Consider the following 24,536-nt stretch of genomic DNA (forward strand, 5'->3'; position numbering starts at 1 on the left):
CTAACCCTCCTCCATCATGTCCGTATCTGCTCTGATGAGGTGGAGTCAGAAGACCTGGACCCTATTCCACTTGGCCATGTGAGCCTGAGCAAAGTTCAACTCAATGTCTCTCCCTGTAAAATGGGGTAGAGCTCCTACCTCATAGGTTGTGCGTGGTCAACAGTCTGCAAACTCTTGCCTTCCCTTCCAGCATCCCAAGGCCTGGTGTGGGGTCCGGGGCTGGGCTGTGGGTGGTGGGGTGGGGTGGAGGCAGGGCCCAAAGATGAATGCATAAATAACTAGCCATCCTGGTCTCGCTTCAAAAGTCCTGGTCTCCAACCCTTTAATCATGGAGCTACTCTTCCCTGGCCCCCTTCCAGAGCCCCGCCTGCCCTCTTCCCGAGGAGGGCCCTGGATCTTCGAGCCTGCCTGTTTTGCATGGCATGCTCCTAATGGATCCCAGGAACCCAGGGGGCTGCCTCTTTGGCTGACTCGCCCGTGCTCAACACTCCCATCCCACATGGCTCCCCACCTCACAGGCGTGGCTCTGGGCCCTGCACTGTCTCCCGCTCTCTGACCAGGCCTGTTCTTCAGCCCTGCCAGGCTGGAAAATGAGTCTGACAGGACAGTGTCCTCCTTTCCCTAGTGACCATATATGAACCAAAGCATCCGTCCCCAAGGCCTGATAGTTCCAAGCATTCTCGTGGGACAATGGAAACCTAATATTAGAAAGTGAGCCGGTCTCAGAAAATCCAGGACATGTGTTTGCCATGTTGGTTACCAGCCCCCGCTCACTGCAGGCGGACCTCTCTTTATGCAAGGCAGAGTATTCCTCTGGGATCAGGAGTGAGAAGTATGTTGGGGGTGGGGAGAGGGATTGCATATGAAATCACATTTGGCAACTCCAGTCGTATTTTTAATGCACTAATGGAGTTGGCTTCTTGAAGAAAAGAACCAGTGATTCTTTTTCATATGGGAACGAATTCATATGGGAAAGCTCCAATAGAAGGAGCTATTTTTAGATTTGGGTATACTGGATCTGCTTAAACTGAGGCACACCAGTATTCAGTTTGCAACCCTTTCATTTGAGGTTTCCTTCTCTGAGTTTCCTTGGGATTCGGCAGCCAGTTGTGTGGCTCGTGCTCCTGCTGATGCAAGTGAGGTTCGGGTGGCATGATGGACTTGTCAGCCCTGGGCATCGGCACCTGCCCTGTGGGTCTTAGAATCTCTGCCTTTCTTCTTCCCGCCAGTTGGCCCTACTCGCACTGCCTTCCTCTGGACTGCGGTGCCAGTGGGGAGAGTGGGGGAGACATGGGCTAGGGGTGAGGACAGCAGTGTTCTTCCCCAGGAGACCAGGTGGGAGGATTAAATCAGGTCACGGGAGACAGTCCCTGAGATTCTCTCCCCACTAGGACTCTGCCTTCAGAAGTTCTTAAAAAATAACATCTGCCAGCTTAGGGAGCACATCTGCCTGTTCCCAGCACACCATCAGGCCCTGCAAACCTGAGCACATCCTGCTTTGTAAATCATCTCCAACCACGGCTCCCCTTATCCCAGATGAGCTCCCCCTCCTGAGCTCTGAGCTCTGGCAGACAATGAGGCTGTAAGATTAGAGCCCAAGGAGGCGAGGACCCCCGTGGATCCCAACCCCCTGCGCCCAGGCACTCTCAGAAGTCTCAGGTCCTAGAAGCCTAGGACCTGGAGGGTCCTGAGAGAGCCCTGCACCTCCAATCCCTTGTGCTATAGGTGGGGAAACTGAGGCTGAGCGGTCACATGGCTGGTTAGTTGCAGAATGCACAAAGGATGAGGTCCCTGTGAGTGTGGGTGACCCCTCCGCCCCCAGGGCTGTAGGTCTGGCCGCCCTGAGAGCCTGCATTCCACCCAGGCAAGGACTGTGTCCCTCATTAGTCCACACCCAGAGCTCTGAGTAAGTGGTGTTGGCTGACGGCTGACAGCGTTCTTCACAAAGAAGGAGATTCAAAAGGAGTCCTGGAAGCTCCTTGCTCCTCCTGGCTTTCCAGCCTTGTCTTTGGGAGGCAGTGTGGAGCCGGGAAAGCTTGCCGACCTGGGGCCAAGATGCTTGGGTGCTGGCAGAATTCAAGGAGCTCATGTACGCAAAGCAGCCTGCACAGGGCAGGTATTAGACATCGGAGCCCATTATCTGGACCCTTCTTCCTGATTCTACACTAATGTCTCTGAGTCTCAGTTATCTGGAAAATGAGAATAACAACTTGTCCCCAGCCCACCTCCAGGTGAGTCAGTTCTCACAGAGACCTCACAGAGATTCAGACACTAGAGAGATGAGGTGAGCTTACCTTAGTCCAAGAGCAAAGTGGGAAACCCAGGTTGAGGGAGCCACTAGAAAATAGTAATTCTGGAAACTGTGGGGTGGAGAAAAAGGGTCCTTTGCAGTGGTCATGAAAACAAACCTTGAAAGTCCTATGTGCATATGGCCAACGCTCCTCCCTCATCAGCACCTGAGGATGGTGGTCCGAAGGGAACCTGCCCACCTTACACTTGCCCTGCACGGTGCACCTTATCTAACCTCACCACAGCCCCCATGGGGTTTCTATTATTCCTACAGACAAGGCCATTGTGTGAGTGTCACACAGTCATCAGCCTGCAGCCATCTCCCTGTCACAGGGATGAACTTTAGTCCTTAAGGTCCTACCAACCCCAGAGAGCTATCTCACCCCATCCTGCATTGCCAAGAATCCCATTACCCTGGAAGAACGTCCAGCAAGTTAATGTCCCTGCCAAGACTCAGGAGCAGAACCTGAACTGGCTCCTGGATACAGACAGCAGGTGTTTATAAAACCTCTGAAATCGTGTGTGTGCGTGTGTGTGTGTGTGTGCACATGCACATAAACTTTTCTGATAAGTGGCCTCCAGCTCTCATCTGATTTTTAAGGATGGCTATGCTCCAAAAGATGAGAAACCTCCAGAACCCACAACTCTCTACAAGACCCAGTTCTTGCCCCTGACTCTGAACCTCTAGGTGAGAAATGTCTCCGGCCCTGCAGCGGGGGCTCAGAAAAGGAAGGCTACAACAGGTCAGGCTTTGGGGTCCTACCACCCCTCCTGACAGACTCCAGTCCTTGGGTAGGCTGTTTCCATCTCCTCAAAAGGCTCCCTGTGGAGCTTTGGGCTGGAAGAGACTGGGGCTTGTAGGTCCAGCATGGTGGAGTGGTCTTGGAGGGACAGCCTGGGGACTGGCTTCTGCAGGCATTCAGGGTGGGTCTTTCACTGGCCGAGCAGCTGGCCTTGGGCTGTGGTGCTGACAGAGCAGAGAGGCCCTGCCCTTCCCCCCTGGTTTGGGCAGATGAGTGAGTGACAGCAGCAGGTCCAAGCCAAGTGGGCTGATGGGGCTCTCAGGCCTCTCCAGCCACCATGGAGGCCCCGGAAATACCAGGGCTGGGAGGGACCATGGCAGGACAGAGACCTAACTTCCTATCACTTGGGTCTCTGCCAGGCCATCCTTCAAGACCGGGCCACACTAGCTGCCTCGTCCAGGGAGCCCATCGGAGCCAGCCAGGCCCTGAGCTTCCTCTCCTATCAAGCTCCAACACCATGGCTCAAAAAGACCTTGTATGTTTTTCAAATTAATGCAATTAAGAGCATTAAAGTTTGAGAACGATAAAGTTTTTCATTTTCCTTTTATTTGATTAGAGAAATTCCCACCGCACAGTTCCTCCAAATGAAACCCAGACCTGAGGCCCATTGTTCCGAGGGCTTCCATGAGAATGTGTTACCTTTCAATCTCACACACTAATGTGTTTAGCGTTACAGTCCCCCCCGGGCGGCTGCAGGAAGGATCTGGAGCCTTGATTAAAGCGGCCTTTGCCGGGCAGGAATGTGGGCTCCTCCACCCGGGAGTCACAGCGTGGCTGGGTGTTCACTCAGCAGAACCTCCACTCAGATGGCCGGCTGGGGACTGGGCTCCATGGTGGTTGTGCCTGGGTATAATTAGGCATTTTCTCTTCTCTATAGCCTTTTCTCTGGACCTCCTGCACCTCAACCCTGAGCCCCAACACATTCACATGTGTAGGACACAACACACACACACACACACACACACACACACACACACACACACAGACATGGTCCCTGGGCCCTGCTTTTCTTTTTCTTCTTTATGGTCCTTACCTCTATTATTTTTCTCCTCTCCTCTTTCCACCTTCTAATCTCAAATGGTCAGTGCATTTTTAGGCCACATTCAAGAAATCAGGGTACCCCTCCCTCAGCTGGGTCAGGCCCAGATCTCCAAGGTGAAAAGCAGAATGAAAGCCAAAGCTAAAAATTGATTAGAGGAATATGTAGGGAAGGCCTGGGAGAGGGCGGAGAGAGGGTCATAACCCCTGTTAAAAAATTCTACTAGTGCCAAATTTAAACAGGATGTTAAGTCTACACCCCTCCCGTCCCAGATCACCAAAGTCTCAGCACTGGGAGGCCCAGGTTCCTTCCTCTTCCAACTGGGGCAGCCCCAGGGCAGCCCATGCCCTGGGACAGGAAGCTAATGGGACTTCCCTATCCCAATGACTCGAGCCTCGCAGACCCTTAACAGCCCAAACCAGGGTCCTAGGAGACTCCACCAGGACCTGGCCCAAAGTAGGCAAAACTGAAAACCAATCAGACTTGTGAGCTAGAATCTAAACTAAAAATAAGCCTGTCAACTCTCAGAAGCAGCTCTGGACTACTCCAGAGTCCCATAGAGTCCAAGTCGGGCAAGTCTGGGAGAGCTTGGGAGAGAAATGTGATATATCCTCACCCCACTCCCAAGCTGCCCCAACCCGATACATTCCCAGGTGCCCCAGAGTCATTCCACAAACAGCCGGGAGGGAGCAGGCACTGCAGGGGGTTCAGAGAAGAGTGGTCTTCTCCTCTAGGGTGGTTAAAGAAGTGAGGAGCCTGGGTTCTGGTTGTGCCTTCTGATATCATTCTCTCAGGGAGGGGAGTTCTCCCTCAACCCCAAGTCCAGAGTAGCAGGGACCATCCCTACTTGCAAATAGAAGGCTTGCCTGGTCCACGGGGCTCCGGAAGGGGCTGAACCCAGGCTGGGCTTTCACTTGCATTTCTCTTCCAGGCCTCTGCAGAGCTCCACATCTGGTTATTTCTGTGTTTAAATCCTAAACGTAGCCTTTTTTAAAAGACTGCCCTGTGGCGGGGTGTGGTGGCACAGGCTTGTAATCCCAGTATTTGGGAGCCTGAGACAGGAGGATTGCAGGTTCAAGGACAGTCTTGGCAACTTAATGAGATTCTCAACAACCTAGAAAGACCCTGTTTCTAAATAAAAAATAAAAGGAGCCGGGCATGGTGGCACACACTTGTAATCCCAGCATTTGGGAGGCTAAAACAGGTGAATCGCGGTTCCCGGCCAGCCTCAGCTACTTAGTGATGTCCTTTGCAACTCAGTGAGACCCTGTTTCAAAATAAAAAATAAGAAAAAAATAGGGCTGGGGGTGTAGCTCAGAGGTAGAATGTCTCTGGGTTTGGTCCTCAGTACCAAATAAAATAAAGTAATAGGCTGCCCTGTGAAAATGCTTGGAGACACAAGAGTGGAGGCAGGAAGGCCAACCTGAGTCAAGGAAGATGGAGACCAAATTAAAGCCATGGCACAGGGGTCGGGGGAAATGGGAAGACTGCAGGGGTGACTCGGCAGGGGCCTAAATCCATCCCCTCCTCCTACCTGGGGCACTGCCTCATTTATTCTACTCAGTCTCTCAAGGAAGGGAAAGAACCCCATCACATTGGGCTGGGAAAGCTGGGGGACTGATTTGCAAGGCTAAGTGAGGGAAATTCACTGTCCTTTTGTTCACGTAGACACTCACTCAGGCAATACTTGGCTGATGAGATAAATCCACCTACACCTTTAAGCTGCACCTCCCTGCACAGGACTCAGAAGGTCTAACCCTTGGATCAGTCCCAGTGTTCTGCCGCAAACATCTGCCAGGGCCAGCAGCCCCCAGGGAGCAGATACATAATGTGAATTGCATTTGGATGAAGAAAGAGCTGGAGAAGGCTGCGTGCGGGAATCTGGATCGCAGTGGAAGCTGCTCAGGAATTTGGCTTCGTGTCTTAGTTGATTCTTCCTAGACAAGCACCTTAACGTGGGTACCTCTTGTTATCCGCGCTTCAGGGGAGATTGGGGAGGGGACAGATGACACCAAGGTGAATAACCCAGAGACTATGTCTGATTATTTCTGTGGCCTTTGCCAGTTGGCTTTTTTTTTTTTTTTCCTCCCCCTGCTGGGAAACTTGCTTCCCTAAGCAGGATTTTCTTTGACTATTTTTCAAAATTTACTCATGATTTCCAACCACGAGCAATGCTTCCCCAAGACAAGCAGGCTTGGCCGTCTCCTCAGCTTCGTTCAAACCACACAGACAAAGCAGAGGGTAGGGGTAATGGAGACAGTCCTGGGGCAAGACACCATTACCCAGGAGTCAGAATTAGCTCCAGAGTGGACACGCTCCAGGATGAAGAAAGTACCAGGAAGGAAGGTTTTAGATTCCGGGACCAGTGTCTGTCCACCTTGTTCCAGTCTGCTCTGGCTCATGAGGCTATGGCCCCAAGACATGCTAAGGCCTTAGTGGGGGCTTGGTAAGAAGAGAGGAGTACACTTGAGTTATATGGGAAGGGGGAGGGTGATGGCTAAGGGGGCTCCCCCAAAAAGGTGAGGAGTTGGAGTCTTATTTCAGTTTCTATGGGGTTATAGAAACCCCCTCTCACCTAAGCTAGCACCCATCTCCCCACAAAGGTGCTCACACAGAGATCGAACTGTGCGAGGGTGACCCAGGAGCCTGCGCCCTTCTCTCCTGGGGGAAGGCACAGTTCCCGGCCTGTGCACACCACTCTGCCCCCAGCAAGCTCACAGGCCAAAAGGCGCTGCGGCAAGGATTCATCTCCAAGTTTCAATTTTTATGGAAATGAACCATTTTATCTCAGAACACAGGGGGGGAAATGAATTTCCTTTCCTTGATGCAGATGGACTAAATCCCCCTTGCTTTCTTACTTAAAAAAAGAAACCCAGAAGCTTCTGCCATTTGCTCTGTTGGACGCCGGCTGATAACTCTGAAAGACGGTGAATAAATCCAGAGCCAGGTTCCTTGTGGCAACTCTGCCTGGTGCCAGCAGAGCTGCCACTGCCACCCTGGGAGTGTGCCAGAAGGGCCGGAGCCAGGCTGGGGAGAGCCTGACTTAGAGGAAAGTCAAGGCCTTAATAAGGAGGTCTGGAACTTGCAGCCAAAAGCCCAGGTGTCCTTAGGGAGGGTTTCTGGAAATACAGAAGGGTCCTGGCCCAGGCCTGGTGTATCCAGTAAACCCACTGAACCAGCATTGGAGTTGTGTCACCAGGACACTCTGCCTGGTGCTCACAACACCCCTAGTGTGGACTGACAGCTTGGATCATGCCAGGTATTCACCTGTACCCCCTCCTATAGGATCTTGGAGAGGATACTGACTTTAGCTTCATTTTAAAGATTGGGGAACTGAGGCTCTGAGGATTTAAGTAATCACTTTTAGGTCACACAGCAATAAGTGGTAGAAACAGGATTTGAACCCACATCTCTGATTTCTGGGTCTGTGAACCTTCCTTTCTAAACTCAGCCATGCCTGATTTGGGTTCCAGCTCACCTTACCATCCTTCTCTGCTTTAACAATACAGTTCAACCCCTAAATGTGTCCTCTTCTCTTCTGTGTGCTAGACTGCCTCCTCTACCTGCCTATCAATCTTACCTCCAACTTTGACATTTTACACTGATTCCGTGTACCAAAAGGACTCCTCCTTCTTCTAGGTCCCCTTAGCACTTTGTTCTAAAGAGTATTCCCAGATCATCAGCAGCATCAGATCCCACCTCAGTCCTGCTGAATCAGACACTCTGGGCACAAGGCCCAACAATCTGTTTTAACACGCCCTCGGTGTGACTCTGATGCACGACAAGTTTGAGAACCACTGGGCTGCCGCTTGCTTCTCCAGACCCCAGCAAGCCTTGGTGTTGTGGTCTTTGATACCTGAGCCCACCTCTTCGGGTATATCATAAAGGGATCCTGGGTAGTAATAATGAAATGGGTGAAGGTGTTTTTGGTCTCTGCTGCTTCTTTCCATTCCACTACTTGGCATCCTGTTCTGGAACTGCTGGCAAAAATGGATATTTTCACAGGAGCATTATCTCCCTTTCCCTTCAGAACCAGCTCCAATGTCCTCCCCCATTACCTCCTCACCTCTGAATGGGTCTGAACTGCAACTTTTCATAAAAATCCCCTGGACACTCAGCACCCCAGTCTCAAAGACACTCTCCAAGTTCTGTCATGGGCTGGCTCCCTCCCAGCCTCTACCCTGAGCTGTCTTAGCCCACAGCCTCTAGCCCATAGCCCACGCCTCAACCCAGGAAAAACCCTTCATCTTGAAGGTGGAATCAGACAACTCCACCCTTACTGATGATATCTCCAACTCTGATTATGGTACTGTCTATCTCTCTATTTATTTATTTGTGGTATTGGAGGTTGAACCCAGGGGCATTCTACCTTTAAGCTATACCCTCAGCCCTATTTTTTTCTTTTTTGAAACAGGGTTTCACTAAGTTACTGAGAGTCTCACTAAGTTGCTGAGGCTATCCTTGAACCTGAAATCCTCCTGTCTCATGTATGAGGATCACAGACATGCACCCCCATGACCAGCTCTATTTCCCCCTTTAAATCTGTCCAGTTTTGTTCTATGTATTTGAAGCACTGAGCCAGGTTCAGTAGCACATGTCTGTAATCCCAACTACTTGAGAGGCTAAGCAGAAATACTACAAGTTAGAAACAGCCTGGGCAACTTGGAGAGACCTTACCTCAAACAAAGAGGGCTGGGAGTATAGTTCAGTGGTGTAGCACCCCTGGGTTCAATGCCTACAACCAAAATAAATACATAAATAAAGAAGCACTGCTATTACTTATGACTATTCTTCCTTCCTGAAGAATTGAAACTTCTGACATTATGAGATATTTGTTTCTCTAGTAATACTTTTGTCTTGAAGTCTAGTTTATCTGATATTAAATAGCCTCTCCAGCTTTTGAATATCTATAATTTTTCAGCAATTTATTTTTTACTTATTTTGTATTTATATTTAAACTACATCTCTTGTAGACTGAAAATAATTAGGTCTTTAAAAAATCTTGTCCAACAATCTCTGCCTTTTAATTGGAATGTTTGGTCCATTAACATTTAATGTAATTATTGATATGGTTGAATTTAGATTTATTTGCCCCCTCTGTTTTTTATTTCTCTGTTTCTCCTTCTCTGCCCTCTTTTAGATTTTTAGAATTCCACTGAAATTTATCTATTGGATTTGTAGCTATACCTCTTTGCATTAATTTTTTAATGATTGCCCCAGGGATTACAATACTTCCTTAACTTTTTAGAGTCTGCTTGGAGTTACTATTTCAAGTCAAATGTAGAAACTTTGCAACCGCAGAGGTCCATTATCCCTACCCCCATCCTTTATGCTATAGTTATCATATGTATTACATCTACATACATTATAAAACCCACAAGACAATGTTATAATTTTTTGCTTCAAACAGCATGTGAATTTCAGAGCAATTAAGAGGGGTTATTGCCAAAGGGAACTTCAAAATTAGGGGAGGACTTTCTCAGAAATCTGATGGTTAGAAAAGGGAACCTGGCTCTGTCGATGTTTATTCATTCCCAGGCGAACAAGACAGAACCACAGCTGATTCATCCTAATCCTGCCTTTGTTTCTAAGTCATCATCCCATCTTCTGGGACCTATCATCAGACCCAAAATCCCTTTCACTGTCTCCCACTGGCCCTCAACGCTGAGACCTGGTCATTGAGTGAACATGCAAATCAAGTCTCACTTGTGTCCAATCTTCCTCCACCTCTCTCCTAAGAGGAACTTTCTCTCATTTTTTTTTTTTTTCTGGTTGTGTTTTTCCTCACCCCTCCTCCTAGTAAAGTTGTGTTTTTCCTCACCCCTCCTAATAAATCTTAAAGGTGAAGATTTGATTCTAGACATAATAGGTACTCAGACAGCTTTGCTGAAGGAGCACGTGAACCCTGCATGCATTTTCTGCCCCCTGGGAGGGCAGTGGGGCATGGGAGGGAAAGTGCCAGGAAGCCAAGGTGCACATGCATCTGCCTCAGGAGTGGAGGGAAATCATTCCAGGGCAAGAGGGATAGCCAAAAACATCACTGCAGATTGTTGAGAGCATCGCAGGGAGCCTGGGGTTGACTCTGATGAAATGTAAACATGGGAGTTGAGGCTGGGGAAGCTGCAGCATGGAACAGGGGAGGCTACTAGGCCAGTATGTGTGGGTGGAACCAGGATTGTAGCATGCTCACGTGTACCTGGAGGAAGTGTGTGCTGGGCCACCCAGAGCTGCTGACACGGCATCCTGGAGGGCTGGAGCTTTTTAGAGAAATTATTAGACTAGTGACAGGGAAAAGAATGGAAAAACCGCCAGGACCAAGGGAAGCTCCGGGCTGGTCGGCAGGGCTGCAGACCCCAGGGAAGGAAGAGGAAGGAAGACCAGGAAGGCTATCCATCTGCATATTTCTAGGAGACACAAGAAGTCGGTTCCAGGGAGTGGAACTGAGGCTGATGGAAAAGGCCCTTTGTCCTGGAATGAAGAGGCCTTTAACCTAAGTTTGGGGAAGAAGAAGGGAATCCTAGCCAGACAGGGTCTCCCAAGGGTCAGGCTAAAGGAGGAGGCCACGACTGGAAAGAGGTGAAACCGGGAGTGTCTCTGAGTCATGCTCTCCGCCTGTGCCAAGTTCATTGAATAACATGAGATCTGCAATACCTAATTTTGTATGAAATGTGATAATCGAGTAATGGGGCAGATTTTTGCATGTGGCTTGTAGAAAAGCTGAGAAGCAGGAGGAATGGAGCAGGAACAAGCTGCAGCACGTTTCAGCCCATAAGAGCCAGTTAGCCAGTCTGCAGGGCACAGCCAGCTGGGGTGAATGAAGTGCCTGTTGTTTGAAGGCCAGGGGGGAAATGAGTGACCGTTATTTAGAATGAGGAATTTATATACAACACTGTGTGAGGTTGAACAAACTTGCAAGCGAGACTTGACCTGTTCTATATCCCCTTAAGTGGTCGGGGCCCACATCGGGGAAGGGGAGGGGAAGGCATAACAACTTTTGAGACCTACTGTGTGCACATCTTCATGGCAAGGTGACCACTAGCAGAAGGTGATGCTCAGGCTTTGTGAGCACTAAAACTCAGAGCATCATTAGATTTTTAGGATGCTGGGCTTTTTCTATTTTACAACACAGGACAGCTGACTCTTTCATGCATTAAACTTCTTTCGAACACTATGTGATCAGTGTGCTTGCGAAAAAAGAGTGCTAGACCTTCCATTAGGTTTCTGGGAATTCCAGTCAAAAAGAGTGTGAACCCTCCCCCACAAGGAAATGCCAGAGTATTGACAACTGCACTTTTATTTTTAATCCACTCTAACTGCAGCTTCCCTTACCTACATCCAAGGTGACTGCCATTTTTAGTTGATCAGGAGCCTGAGCAAACTGGATCTTTGCAAAATTCAAAGCAGATGGCTTCTCCATCAGGGAAGTATGGAGTACACAGCCCCAGACCTTGTCCTGTGATGCAGTCTCTCAGCTCCCGGGCAAATGTGCTGAGCCCTTTCCTGGCTGAGCCACCGATTCAGCTCTGTTAAGGCAGCCTTGCTTCTCATCCTCATACAGGCGACAGCGGGGCTTACCTGATCCTGCGTCTTTAAAAAGTGGGTTGCTCATCCCTGTGGGGCATTCTGTCCGCAGCAAGGCTCCCCGGTAGGGAGCAGCTGAGCAGTGTATCCCTTTCTGGACTCTACAAAGTAGATGATTTCTGCCTGGACACTTGGAAATTTAGGTAGGTTCGTCCTGCTCGAAGTTCTTAAATGGGAACTTTAAGACAAAGAAATGACAGAATTCCTGGTGAATAGCCAGATTACAGGAAGAGTCAACTACAACTTTATTAAACAACTAAAGTAAGCATTTTGCCTAATTACAGGTGTGTGGCATGGTTGTCTTTCTGGTTCAAGCAGCCCATCCCTGCTCCTCCGGGCAGCGGCCGACAAGCCTGCAGGCTGTCCCTGGACTGCCACGATTTCTCCATGTTGTCAGTTTGTTTCCTTCATCTACCCATGTTGCCAAGGGCCTGGAGACCCCATTTCTCTCTCCTCACTACCTGGTGGTTATATTGTAATGCTTGGCTGCACGATTGGCACAAGGCTCGTGAGAGCTTTTCTGCTGCCAATATCCAGCATGCCTCTCACCCCGTCTCTCATCACGTCGCCGGCGGTGGCTGAGGACTTCTGCTGGCCTCATTCCCCGAGCTCCCGTGTCCGTGCTCAGGGCTCTTGTAGCACTTGGCCTCCTTCAGGTCCAGGCTGCCTCTGGCCCTCAGTTACCGGGGCCAGCGCATGGCTGCACAAGGCCTCCTGTGACACAGACCTTCAGTCACACCAGGGGGTCAAGGCAAACAGTTGGTGTGTTGACACCTGCATGCTTATTTGGGCGAATGCCTACTTATTTTTTTGTTTCCCATTACACATCAGTTCTCCAATCAGATTACAAACCTCAAATACTTTCTGATCAGCCTATTGGCAAAAAAGAAAAAATTCCTTCAGCATAGCATTACTGCAGTGACCATCATCATAGCCTCCCAAGCCACGAATTCTTATACATCACCTTACCATCGGTAGTTTAATAGTTGACCAAATATTAACACATTTTGTTTAATAATTTAAGTGATTTATAATGATTCGCCCTGAAATGGTCTGTGCCTCCACTCGACTCCCCGAGGGCTTTGCCTGGCCCTTGCAATGGCACCTGTGACAAGTGGCCACGGGGTGGAACCTGACCCTGGCAGCCAGGAGCCTTTGTTTCTTGTGTGGCGCTGAATGCGCCTACTGTGCCCCGGCACCCACCACTTCCTGTGCCTCCTCCCCTCCACATGTCACATGACCACGGCAAGTTCCCACACATGCAGGTCACACAGGTGACCCCTGAAGAGCAAAGGGGAGAAAAGGTTCAATGTTTCAGAAGCAGCGCCTAGCCGGGCCAACTCCTTGCTTTGAGCAGGTATGTAGCCGGCCTCCAGGTGGACTCACATAGAAGTCCACCTAGGGTTCTGTGTGCAGGACAGTGAGGCAGGGGCTGGGATAGACCCATGAAGAGCCCAAAGCGTTGGCTTTGATGCTCTCTTCCCTGTGAGGAGCTCAGGGTAGGTCCTGTCTCCCATCTTACAGAGGAGGAACCCAAAGCATAGAGAGGTGACGTGACTGTCCCCCAGTCAAACAGCTGGTGGAACCGGGAGAACCCAGGCCTCCCGTCTCTCCAGCCAGGGGTGCTCTATAATTTGCTTTCTGAAACAAAGAAGTAAAACTAACGTTTGTCTTCCTTCTTCCTTTGTTCTTTGTCCCTGGTGAGATGTGGGGTCTTGGGCCCAAACAAAAGGGCTCCCTCTGCTTCCCAGAGGCTGCTGGAGGGGCAGGGGCTGGACTGAGCGGGAAAAGAGCCGGGAGGAATCACTTGCAAAATCCTAGTAAATCTGCAGGCCCAGCTGTTCCTCATCTGATGATCCTGAAGGGAAAGTGTGAAATAGTGGAGATGCTGATGGGCCTGGGGCCCCTTCAAAGGCAGCGCAGTTTTCCCAAGGACCCTGGAGTTGGGGTGGGAAGTGCCCAGGAGGCCTGGGCCCCAGAGGCCACATGTGGCGTGTGCCTGGAACACCCTGGGCTTGGAAGTGCTGGGGGGCAGACAAGCCTACCCCTAAGTCTGAATCCCAACACTTCGGCCTGGGTGAGATAGTTAATCTCTCTGAACTTCATTTCTGTCCCTTAGAAAGTGAGGCTAGTCACTCCCCTCCACGGGTCTGTGAGGATTAAGTGTCTAATGTGTGCAGGGCCCTTGGTGCATGATAGTGCTCCATGCTCTTTCCGGTTCCTTCTCCTTCCCCACCCCTCCCCCAGAGCCTAGAAGGGCTGGAACCAGGCTCACCTGGATGGCTAAGCCACAGCCCAGCACACAGTGGGGAATGAATGGTGTTCCTGAAGGGAGGTGACCACCAGGAGAGACGTAGGAGGCAGAGGGAGCCCCTTTCCTCTGACCTGGACCACCCCCTGCAGGCTGGAGCTCTGAGCCAATCCTGCTTGAACTAGAAGCTTCCAAAAAATGACCTAGGTCTCAAGGCAAGGGCACCATCTGCAGCTGAGGACTCTGGAAAGGCTTTTGCTGGATTTCCACTTCTCAATTCTTGAGGGCAGGGTCTTGCCTGCTCCCAGCGGGCCATAAGCCCCAGAGAGCAGGTCTCACTGAGGGATCTTGGAGTTGTAGGCTTGGGGTATCAGGCCTACTAGAAACCGGGCAGGCTCTGCAGCTCAGCGCGGGTTCCCCAGGGCCTAGAACTGTCCGGAGCTAGAATCAGCTGGTCCTGGGTGCAAAACTCCACTGGGAGACCACAGGAGGCCCGGCAGCCCCTCCACCTGAGGTCCTGGCATGTAACTGTGAGCACTCCCGCAGGCTCTGCAGGGTGGCTGAGGCCTCTCCCCGGCCTGGGCACCACGCAGGTTTCTGCCCAATTTTTTGCTTTAATTTTCCTCTTTCCTTGTCTCCTTAGCCTTCTTCAGCTCTGAATCTCTTCTCAGCACTTTCTTCAGTTCCTTAGGTTTTTGCTTTTCTCCTGTCAGACATGGCAAATAGGAAGCTGGAGAAAAATGTTCTCATCTCAGAGCGGGGTGGGGGGGACTATACCCGCAGGCCTGGCTGGCCTTGGGCTCTACTGCATTCTTCCAGCTTCTGGACAGATTTTAATAGTGACCTTAGCTCCTTCTCCACTTCTTCCTCCTTCAGGAGCTTCTACCTGACTCAGATCAGGAAAGAGGGAGGAGAGAAAGGCTGCGCTGGCCACAGAGGTGGTATCCCTGTATCCCTGAGGCGGCGGCCAGTGAAAGCCTCGGGAGTGGAAGCTTTGGGTGTAGAGTGATCGGGGAAGCAAGTTAGTCCAAACTCTACCCTCCCCACATCAAGCCCCTCATGCCCAACCCAGAAGGAAGTCCTTCCTCGTATCTAACGTACACCTCTCCTGCTGCTATTGTGGCCTGCTTCCTGTGGGTGCATGTGGAAGGTGCCCTCCTTCTCATCCCTCCACGGGTGCCTCCACAGGCCTTCTCCTCTGTTCTGCTCAGCTAGAAGCCCTGTGGGAGTGAAAGTGAACTTTAAGAGGATGTTTAAAGTTTGGCTTCTCATCACCACATCTCAGCTGAGTCCATAAAACCGCCTTATAAAGCCCACTGGCCAGCCAGCTGCCCTCAGCCTCGGGGGCCTCCGTGTTTTATGATCAGCCCGATTCAGACACCAGCTGGATGTAGGAACTCGCTGGCTTTATAAAGAGATGTTAACGAGAAGCGTCTCTTCCCCTCTGTCTTGTTCCAGTCTCCCGTCCTTGCCCCATTCACATGCTCCTCCCGCCTGTAGGCCTCTGCCAAGCGGCCCAGCCAGGCTCTGGTCGGTGGGAGCTGGGGTGCCGCAGGTTTCTTCCAAGGAAGGTGGGCCTTGGGGGACCCTCCTGGAGGTGGGCAGGCTGTGCTGCAATGGCTGGATCACACTGTTGTCAGTGTTTGTAAACTGCTTGGTAATTGAGAAACAGTGTTGAGAAAACAAACAATTACCAGGCACCCAGATAAGAGCTACCAAGAGGTGTGAGATCCACTCAGCAGCCAGGAAGCCTTGCCCAGGAGACTAGCTACACTTGGGGTCAGGGACCCTCCCAGCAGAGGGGGCCCTGCCGCTGCAGCCCGCCTTGCCTCAGGATGCTTGTGAGTGTGCAAAGCAGACAAGGTGGGGCAGGAGGAGGGCCTGGGCTCCCTTTTGCTGAGGGGCCAGGAGTGAGAGACAAGGGTGGGGATTCAGGCGAAAAGCAACACATGTCAAGCTTCTCCAAGACTCAGTCTCTCCATCTATCAAAAAGAAAAGGCAGAGAGCTGGGTGTGGTAGCACACTCCTGTAATGCCAGAGACTCAGGAGGCTGAGGCAGGAGAAGCACAGGTGCAAGGCCAGCCTGAGCACCTCGGTGAGACCCTGCGTCAAAATAGAAAATAAAAGGAGCTGGTGGTAGCCGGGCGTGGTGGCGCACGCTTGTAATCCCCGTGCTTGGGAGGCTGAGACAGGAGGATCACACAGGTTCGAAGCCAGCCTCAGCTACTGAGTGAGGCTCTCAGCAACTTAGTGAGACCCTGTTTCCAAATAAAATATAAAATAGGTTCTGGGGGTATACCCCAGAGGTAGAAAAGCTCTTGTTTTCCACCCCACATACAAAAAAGAAGCTGGGGGTATAGCTCAGTGGGAGAAAGCCCTGAGTTCAATTTCCAGTGAAGAAAGAAGGAAAAAAGAAAGAAAGAAAGAAAGAAAGAAAGAAAGAAAGAAAGAAAGAAAGGAAGAAAGGCTAGAGGTAGGAACAGCTAGTGCATGTGCACAGTCCACCATTCCATACGCACATTACCTCCCTCCATACTTACAATGATCCTGTGACATCAGCAGGATATTTTAACCCCCATTTGACAGATGAAGAAACGGATTCTCAGAGAAGAGCTTTGGGTTGTGCCTGGGGACACAGCCAGCCAGTAACAGACATTCTTTTCCCCAGGCCAGCTGAGCCCCTTGGAGAGCAGCGGAGGGTGAAGGAGACCAATGGGAGGGAGGGACAACCCCTGGGGTGGCCCCACCTGCTCCCCTCAGTGTGCCCCCAGCCCTGGGGAAGGCGCTTCAGGCAGTTGAGGGAAAAGAGGAGGACCCCCTGAAGACACACTCACCTGAGAGTTGTAGGCAGAATTGCTCTCACAGGGGCCTCTTGGCAAAGGGAGAAGCCAGGAGCCTGGGAGAAAGAGAAAGAGGGTCAGCGGGAGCCCCAGGCAGCCACTGGGGGAAGAGCCTTGGAGGACTGAACACCCACACCCCTGCCCTCTCCCATGTTCCCTCCCTTGTAAGTGAAGCTGAAGGGATTAGGAAGAAGGTCTGCACACACACACACACACACACACACACACACACACACACACAATGATGAGCCTTTATGGTCAGGTGCTCAGAATGGACAGGCAGAGGGAACAGGACCACACACACAATCACACTGACGTGCAACACTGCACCGTCCCAAAGGTGTGCACAGACCTAGGCCAGTCTCATCCCTGCTCCACTGGGTTCCCACACTGCTCCTCTCTCCTGCCCGTGATGGATACGTGCCCCCCAAGGCCCTCTATATACATCCAAACTCATGCCATCAAATCCCTAGTCCCACCCTACGCGTGCCCGTTCACACCAGTGTGAACAGAGAGTGATTCAGAGTTTACAGGCTGCTTGTACTCACAAGCACTCTGCCACAAGATCTATGGATCCAAACCAAGTTGCACACTATGTATCTGAATATGCGCGGAACGGTGTTCACCGCAAGCCCAGGGCCCCCGGGGGGGACCGGAGTGCTCGGGAGTGGAGAGCTGAGGCGCAGGAGTCTCAGCCTTCCCTCCAGCCTGTCAATTTCTTCTCCATTCCTCCTCTGCCTCTCACCTCCAGCAGACAAGAGCTGACCAAGCCTATCTCCAGCTCCCCACCCCCCTACAATCCTTCTAGAACCCACTCCCAGGGTACTGATAATATTTACCTCCCCTTCCCCCACCTTGCGGGGGGCCTGGGGCCGGAAAGTGTGGGGTAAGAAGGGCTGCCTAGTCCTGGGGCCCTTAAAACAGAGCGCCACATAAAACAGGAAAAGCCCTGGCCAGGCCTCCTTCAGGCCTAGGGCAGCGGTCTTCCCTCTGTAGAGCAGGGTGGGCTGGGAGGGAGAGGAGGGGAGGGCTGTGGCTCTGATGGGAAAGAGGTGGCACCTCCTGGCCTGCAGCCCTCGCCTTGTCTTTTCACAAACAGGCTACTACCACATGTGTGCGCACACACACATGCATGCGCACATACACACACACTTCCCCCACTGTAATTAGAACAGTCACTCCAGCACCCTGGAACGGACTGTGATTTATGAATGGGAGTTGGTGCAGAGATTCCAGCACCATCTGCTTGGGAGCAAACAGGAAGCGCTTCGGCGTGCTGCGGGCCTGGGGGAGGGAGCCCATCGGTGTAAGAGGCTCATAAAAGTCTTCCTAATGGCCACAGGTGCTCCCACACACCCTCACTCCCCAGCCCCACAGGTAACTACCTCCCTGGGCATGGTTACAGCCTCTGCCAGGGCCCCGTGGCACACACACCAGCCGAGGCCAGGCTGCCTAGTGGTGGAGAGTGAAGGAAAGCGATGGTGCCCCCAGTAGACCTCGGTGCAAGTACTGCAGCTGCTCACCACCAGGCTGCAGGTTATTCATCTATAAAACGGGCATGATAACTATAAAGAGATACAAGGCAATCACCTTAGCTCCATTTTACAGCTAAGATATGAGTTAGATGCCACAGTCTGCCCCTTAGAGTAGACAAGTCAGCAATAGTTGGCTGCAGATCTTGGCCTTGGGTCAGCAGAGGCCACTGCTCCGAACCTTTTTTCTTTCTTTTTTTCCCTTTTTTGGTTACAATGCTCGCCATCATAGAAGCGTTGTAGGTGTTGAGATAAATACCACAAACTCCTGGCATATGATAGGTATTCAATATGCATTTGTTTCCTTCTTTCTGAATATCTGGCCAGAAGATTCAAAGGTGAAAAGACAGAGATTCAAAGCACACAGAGGTTTCTGTGTTAAGTACTCAGTGCCTTGAACAGCAGCTGGGATGTCCTGAGTCATTTGGTTATAACCCAATGCTGCCTTAAAGAACTGATCTGGCACCTCTTAATGGCATGCCCAGTCGGTTTTCTTTATACTTTTACTTGTGCAGTGTAGTCTCACACCATAATGTCGTTCACAGTGATGGTGGCACACATGCACACAGCACTTGGTGGGCTTCCCCCAGCTCCCTCCCCACTTCCCCTTCCCCATAGAGTATTGAGATTGACATTGGTTCTCACGTATATACAATGTCAATGAGAGTGATTACTTCATTGATTCTTTCTCTCCACCCCTTCTCCTAGACCACCTCCCTGGCTCCACTGGAGTTTCTCCTCTATTATCTACAGTCCCTCTGCTATCCCACTCTCATAGGCAGACGCTATATGAGAGAAAACACATGATGCTTGCTTTCTATGACTATCAAATCTTATTTAACATAATGTTCTCCATGTCCATCCATTTTCCTGAAAACAACATAATTTTGTTCTTTATTGCCAAGCATTCCATTGTGTATATATCCCATAATTTTGTAATCCATTCACCTGTTGATGGACACCTAGGTTAGCTCCATAATTACCTATTGTGAATTGTGCGGCTATAAACATGGATATGACATGCCCAGTTGTTATTGTGCCTCCCAGTGATTGGTTTGGGATTATGTATAGGACCATGTCATGGCACCCCGACTGTAGCTTTGCTCTTACTACTTTGTTAATCTCACAATGCACTTCGCTGTGTTTTCCCAAAGCCTGGTTCTTAGCCAGAAGTAAGATTCAGAACCACTGAAGTTTCTAAAAATTCTCCCTCCATCCTCCACCTATTTATTATATCAGAATCTCTGGGTGTGTTCTCTGCCATCTTCGGAAGTTTCTCCAGGCTCCAGGGCCTTCCCACTCCCCCACAGCCCTGCCCTGCCCTGCCTCAGGATCATAGTTTGCAAGTCCTAGTCCTGGAAATTCAGAAACCCACCCGGATCCATTGACCCTACGACCAGAATGTGAGCTCTTTCCCACAGGACCTTGTCTTACTGTCCCCATGGCCCCTCCAGAGGTACCATAAGTCTTAGAGAAACACAGACCCTTAGCAATTGCCTCTGAAACTGGCAGAAACAAATGCCAAATGGAAGGACTAATAATCTTGCCAGCAAGGTAACAGCTGTGGAGAAGGGGAGACTGGGAGGGAGGTGATGCTCCTTGACTGGGCTTTGAGGGCTGAGCAGGACTTGGATAGCAGTGAAAGGAATCAGGTGTTTCGGACCAAGGATGCTGCTGTGGTACCTGACGTCACTACGCCTCTGCTTGTGTCTTAATATTCAGCGCCTCTTTGTATTGCCTTAATTTTCCACGTGCAACTTAAGGGGTAGAAAGGCTCTGTGTGCCCCCAGGGAGAAGGGGAAGGGCCAGAGGAGTCCCAGAATGACGCTATACTCTCCCTATCCCAAGCTGCGCTCAAAGCCTCTGCCCTATCCATGGACCATTTCTCACCTGGGAGTGAAACCCTGCCCTAAGGTCTGGAGGGAAATAAGTAAATGACAGGTCTGTGCATCCTCCAGGGTTAAGTGGTATCTCCAGGCTTAAAGAACAATGAAAGCCAAGAAAAAAGGGATGGGAGAAGCCTGCAGCTGGCCAGGCTGGAGTGGCAGCATTCTTTGCCTCCCCCCACCTCAGTCCATTATATGTCCCCTCCCACTCAGTCTGACCTCTGGGTTCTCACCACCCAGCATGACACCCCCATCCGACATCATTTGAGGACTGGGACACCAGGGTCTTTCTTTGTCTTCCAACTCTTGCCATTATCCTGGGTGCCTTGAATCACCAGGCACCTCAACACCCTCTCGCCTTGGCCTCTGGCCTCACCACTGCCAGTGACCTTCTTTCTTCTCTCCACCTCAGCCACCCACAGATCACCTGCCATGTCGTCTATAAAATCTTAAAGGCAGCTGAATATGGTGGCGCACACCTGTGATCCCAGTACTTGGGAGGCTGAGACCGGAGGATTCCCATGTTTGAAGTCAGCCTCAGCAATTTAGCGAGACTCTGCTCAAAATAGAAAAATAAAATAGGGCTGGGGGTGTAGCTCAGAGGTAGATTGTCCCAATACCCTGTTCAATCCCTAGTACCACACACACACACACACACACACATAAAATCATAAATGCCAGCATTCCCCTCTTAAGGCCACAATTTCTCTCCTTCTGTCCAAAATGAACCTGTCTCTATTCACAGAGATTTCTCCCATTTTCTCATTCTGTCCCTCGCATTCAACCACGGAACTGGACTCCAGGTTTTGGACAAGGCATCCTGCCAGGCTGCTGGCTCCTTCCTGGCTCTCCTTCCTCCCCGTGCTTGGCCTGTGATTGACCACATCATTCGCTCTCCCTGGCATCCTTGATTCCCACACCCCCTTGCCCTGTCTTTCCCAGTCCCGGAGGATCCCAGTCATCTGCTTCCCCCATCATGATCCGGCTCCTGGAAGGCGTAGGAAAACCGCCCAACGTGCAAACTGGTGCCACTTCAGAATCATGTTCCCTGATTTCAGCCTGGACACCCAGCCATGGGGCCCCTGGGTGGCCAGCTCCCATTCTAAACCTTTACCACCCTCTCAGGCATCTGGCCTGCCCCCTCCCTCCCCTATAATTAGTAGAGAAAATGGAGAACTCAGGCTAAAGCTCCCTCTACTTCTCTTTCCTGCATATCCCAGACCCAACCCTGCCTGTCTCCAATGCAGACTGTCACTCGCAGCCCACCCAGCCCTGCTGGACCTTGCTCTTAGCTGTGCGACCCCTCTTCCACTCTCCTCTGACTCTGCTCAGCCCTGTCCTGCCTCTTGTGTCTGCTCCTCCTCTGCCCACTGCCTCTGTGTTGGGGCTCTCCAGGGTTCTGAACCCTGAATATTCCCATCTCCACCCATGGCTTCTTGCCCTGGAGTTCTGATATCTGTGGCTCCATGTCCATGCTACATCCTGGTGCCCTGGATGTGGGCCTGTCTCTCTTGTAGGCCCCACCAAAGCAGTGTGGTGTCCCCAGGGCAGTCCCTTAACTCCTCCCACTTGCCTCTACCTTCCCACGTCAGAGACCTAGGAGTCAGCCCAGCTCCTTCCTACCCCTTCACCCCCCAGATATCACATCCTACCTGCTCTACCCCAAAGGTGGTGCCCAAGCCACCACAGTCCTCCCGCACTCCGGCCTCTCCCCAGACCGCATCACAGTCCCTAGCTACAGTCCCTGCCTCCTGCTGCCCCACAGCATCAGCTGAACATCAGAGAACATCAGTGTACATCAGAGAACTTGTTGAGATTTTAATTAGCATTTCCTTGATTCCTAATAAGGTCAGGTACCCTCTCGTATATCAACTAGCTATTTGTATTTCTGCATCTCCATTTTTGGTCCAGTTTTTCCACTGAGTTGTCAATTTCCTCCATACTCACTTGGAAGAGTGTGTTATTGCTTACTGTACTGAGTATTGAGTTACACCTCCAGCCCTATCTTTTTTCCAGTACTGGGGATGGAACCCAGGGGCATTCTACCTCCGAGCTACACCCCAAGCCTTATTTTTTATTTTAAAACAGGGTCTCACTGAGTTGCAAAGCACCTCACTAAGTAGTAGCTGAGGCTGGCCTTGAACCATGATCCTCCTGTCTCAGCTTCCCAAAGCTGGAATTACAAGCATGCACCACCATCTGGTTTCGTAGCCCTTTTTATGAATCAATTTTTTCTTTATATTTAGACAGAATCTCCCTAAGTTTCTGAGGCTGGCCTCAAACTTTTGATCCTCCTTCCTGAGCCTCCCAAATTGCTGGGATTACAGCCATGTGCACTGTGCATCTGGCTTTAGGAGTTCTTTACACCTTCTGGAGATGAGCCTTTTGTTGGTTACATGGATCACAAAATCCTTTCCCACTCTTGACTCCTATTTTAGTCTATTAGTGTTGTCTTTTAAGGAACACAATTTCTAACCTGGTGAGGTGGTACACACCTGTATTTTTAGTATTTGGGAGGAGGAGCTAAGAGGATTGCAGCTTTGAGGCCAGCCTCAACAATTTAACAAGCCCCTTGGCAACTTAGCAAGATTCTGTTTCAAAAATAAAAAGTAAATATAGCTCAGAGGTAGAATGACCCTGGGTTCAATTCTCCCCACCCCAAGAAAAAAAACAGCTTCTTAATTCTAATGTAGTCATATTTATCAAGCCTTTCCTTTAGGTTTAGTGTTCTACTGGTGTGTTGTTCAAGAAATCGTTCCCTGCCCTGAGGCCATGAAGATATTTTTCTACCATGTCTCACTGAGCTTTACTGTTTTGCTTTCACACGTGGGTCCACCTGCTCCCACCCACCCCCGCAGCACTTGGGACCCCAAGTGCCCTAATACCATCTTCATACATTCTGCCTCCTGCATTAAACAAAAACCTCCTCAGGGCAAAGCCTAAATGCATATTTTAAATCTATGTATTCAGAGGTCCTCATACAGTGGTGAGCACACAGTAGGTACTCAGTAAGTGCCTTGAGTGCCTGGTTTGCAGGACCCAGATACAGCTGCTTCCAGAAAGGCCCTCTCTTCTCAAGCATCTCATCTTTGCTGACTCCTGCCTTCCCCTCAAAGAGCTAACATTCATGGGATAAGAGTAAATCAAGTACCTACTATGTGCAGGCTCTGGGTGCAGTTCTAGCCATATAGCACTTAAGATGGTGAGGGCTCCACCTTAGGGAGGTTATCACCAGGCACCCAGTTTCCTAACACTAGACAGAGGCCCACACACCGACCAGGGAGACAGACAGACCTGCATGCAAGTCCCAGCTCTGCCTTGGATTCTCTGTGTGACTTACAACTTCAGTAGACTGGGTTTCGGCTTGCTGCATTTTTAAGAGGGGAAATAACAGGTAGCTTACTTGGTTGTCGCAAAGACTGGATGAAAAAGTAATTCGAAAAGTGCCAGGCAGCCAGGCATGGTGGCACACGTCTATAATCCCAGTACTTGGAGGCTGAGGCAGGAAGATTACAAGTCTGAAGTCAGCCTCAAAATTTAGTGAGGCCCTCAGCAACTTAGTGAAACCCTGTTTCAAAAAGAAAAAAAAAAATGGGCTAGAGGTGTAGCTCAGAGGTAGAATGCTCTTGGGTTCCTTCCCCAAAACCACCAAAACATGTGCCCAGCAGGTGCTGGGTGCATGGTAGGCATCCAAAGCTCATTGAGTTGCGTGAATAACGGAGGGATGAGGGAGGGAGGGAGGGAGGGATTGGGTTGGGGGCAAGGAGAGCTGGAGTTGGGAGTTGGAGGGATGGCGAAGGCGAAGGCGGGCTGCTCCTGGGTGTGTTCAGGCCTTGCGTACTCACTGCTGTCAGCAAATGTTTCCCAGACAGGAATCCCCTTCAGGGCTCCCTTCCCAATCCACTGCATGTGTTGACTCAAAACCTCCCCACTGCCAATTTAGCCTGGAGTAAGGAAGGGGGTGGGGTGGGAGAGGTGTGGGAGGGGCGGAACTCTATAGAAAAGGGTCTTTGTCTGAGCACTGTGTGACATTTCAGATTCGGCAGGGCTGGGATGGGGGGAGAGGGTTTTAAGCCACCTAAACAGTTGAGTGGGCTGTACTTGCAATAGGAGGTACCTAAACTAGACAGCAAAAAGAACTTCCCATGCGTTCTCTGCACTGGGTGGTAGAACAGGGAGTGAGCTGGCAAGGCCCTGAGGAGTCTGCCAGAGGCTCAGGCGCAGAGGCAGGGCCTCTGTCCCTGTGGAGGGACAGTGTAGGGCCCAGCCCGTGGTCCTCAGCAGCTCCCCACCCTACTGAGGTGAGAGGTTCTGC

General features: G+C 50.8%; 1 pseudogene across 1 annotated transcript in view; it reads right to left on the reverse strand.

Annotated features, from left to right (window-relative positions):
- The window catches only part of LOC308263558 (single-stranded DNA-binding protein, mitochondrial-like), a 31,824-nt pseudogene extending 11,169 nt beyond the window's left edge, over positions 1 to 20,655 (reverse strand). The window contains exons 1-2 of the transcript in view: positions 20,598 to 20,655; positions 16,798 to 16,859 (exon numbers count right to left, since the gene is read on the reverse strand). The product of the transcript in view is annotated as a single-stranded DNA-binding protein, mitochondrial-like (transcript). The remainder of the gene's footprint in view (positions 1 to 16,797; positions 16,860 to 20,597) is intronic.
- Between the last annotated feature and the right edge of the window lie 3,881 nt (positions 20,656 to 24,536).

This window comes from Muscardinus avellanarius (genome assembly GCF_963383645.1).
Source record: "Muscardinus avellanarius genome assembly, chromosome: 5".
Taxonomy (NCBI): Eukaryota; Metazoa; Chordata; class Mammalia; order Rodentia; family Gliridae; genus Muscardinus; species Muscardinus avellanarius.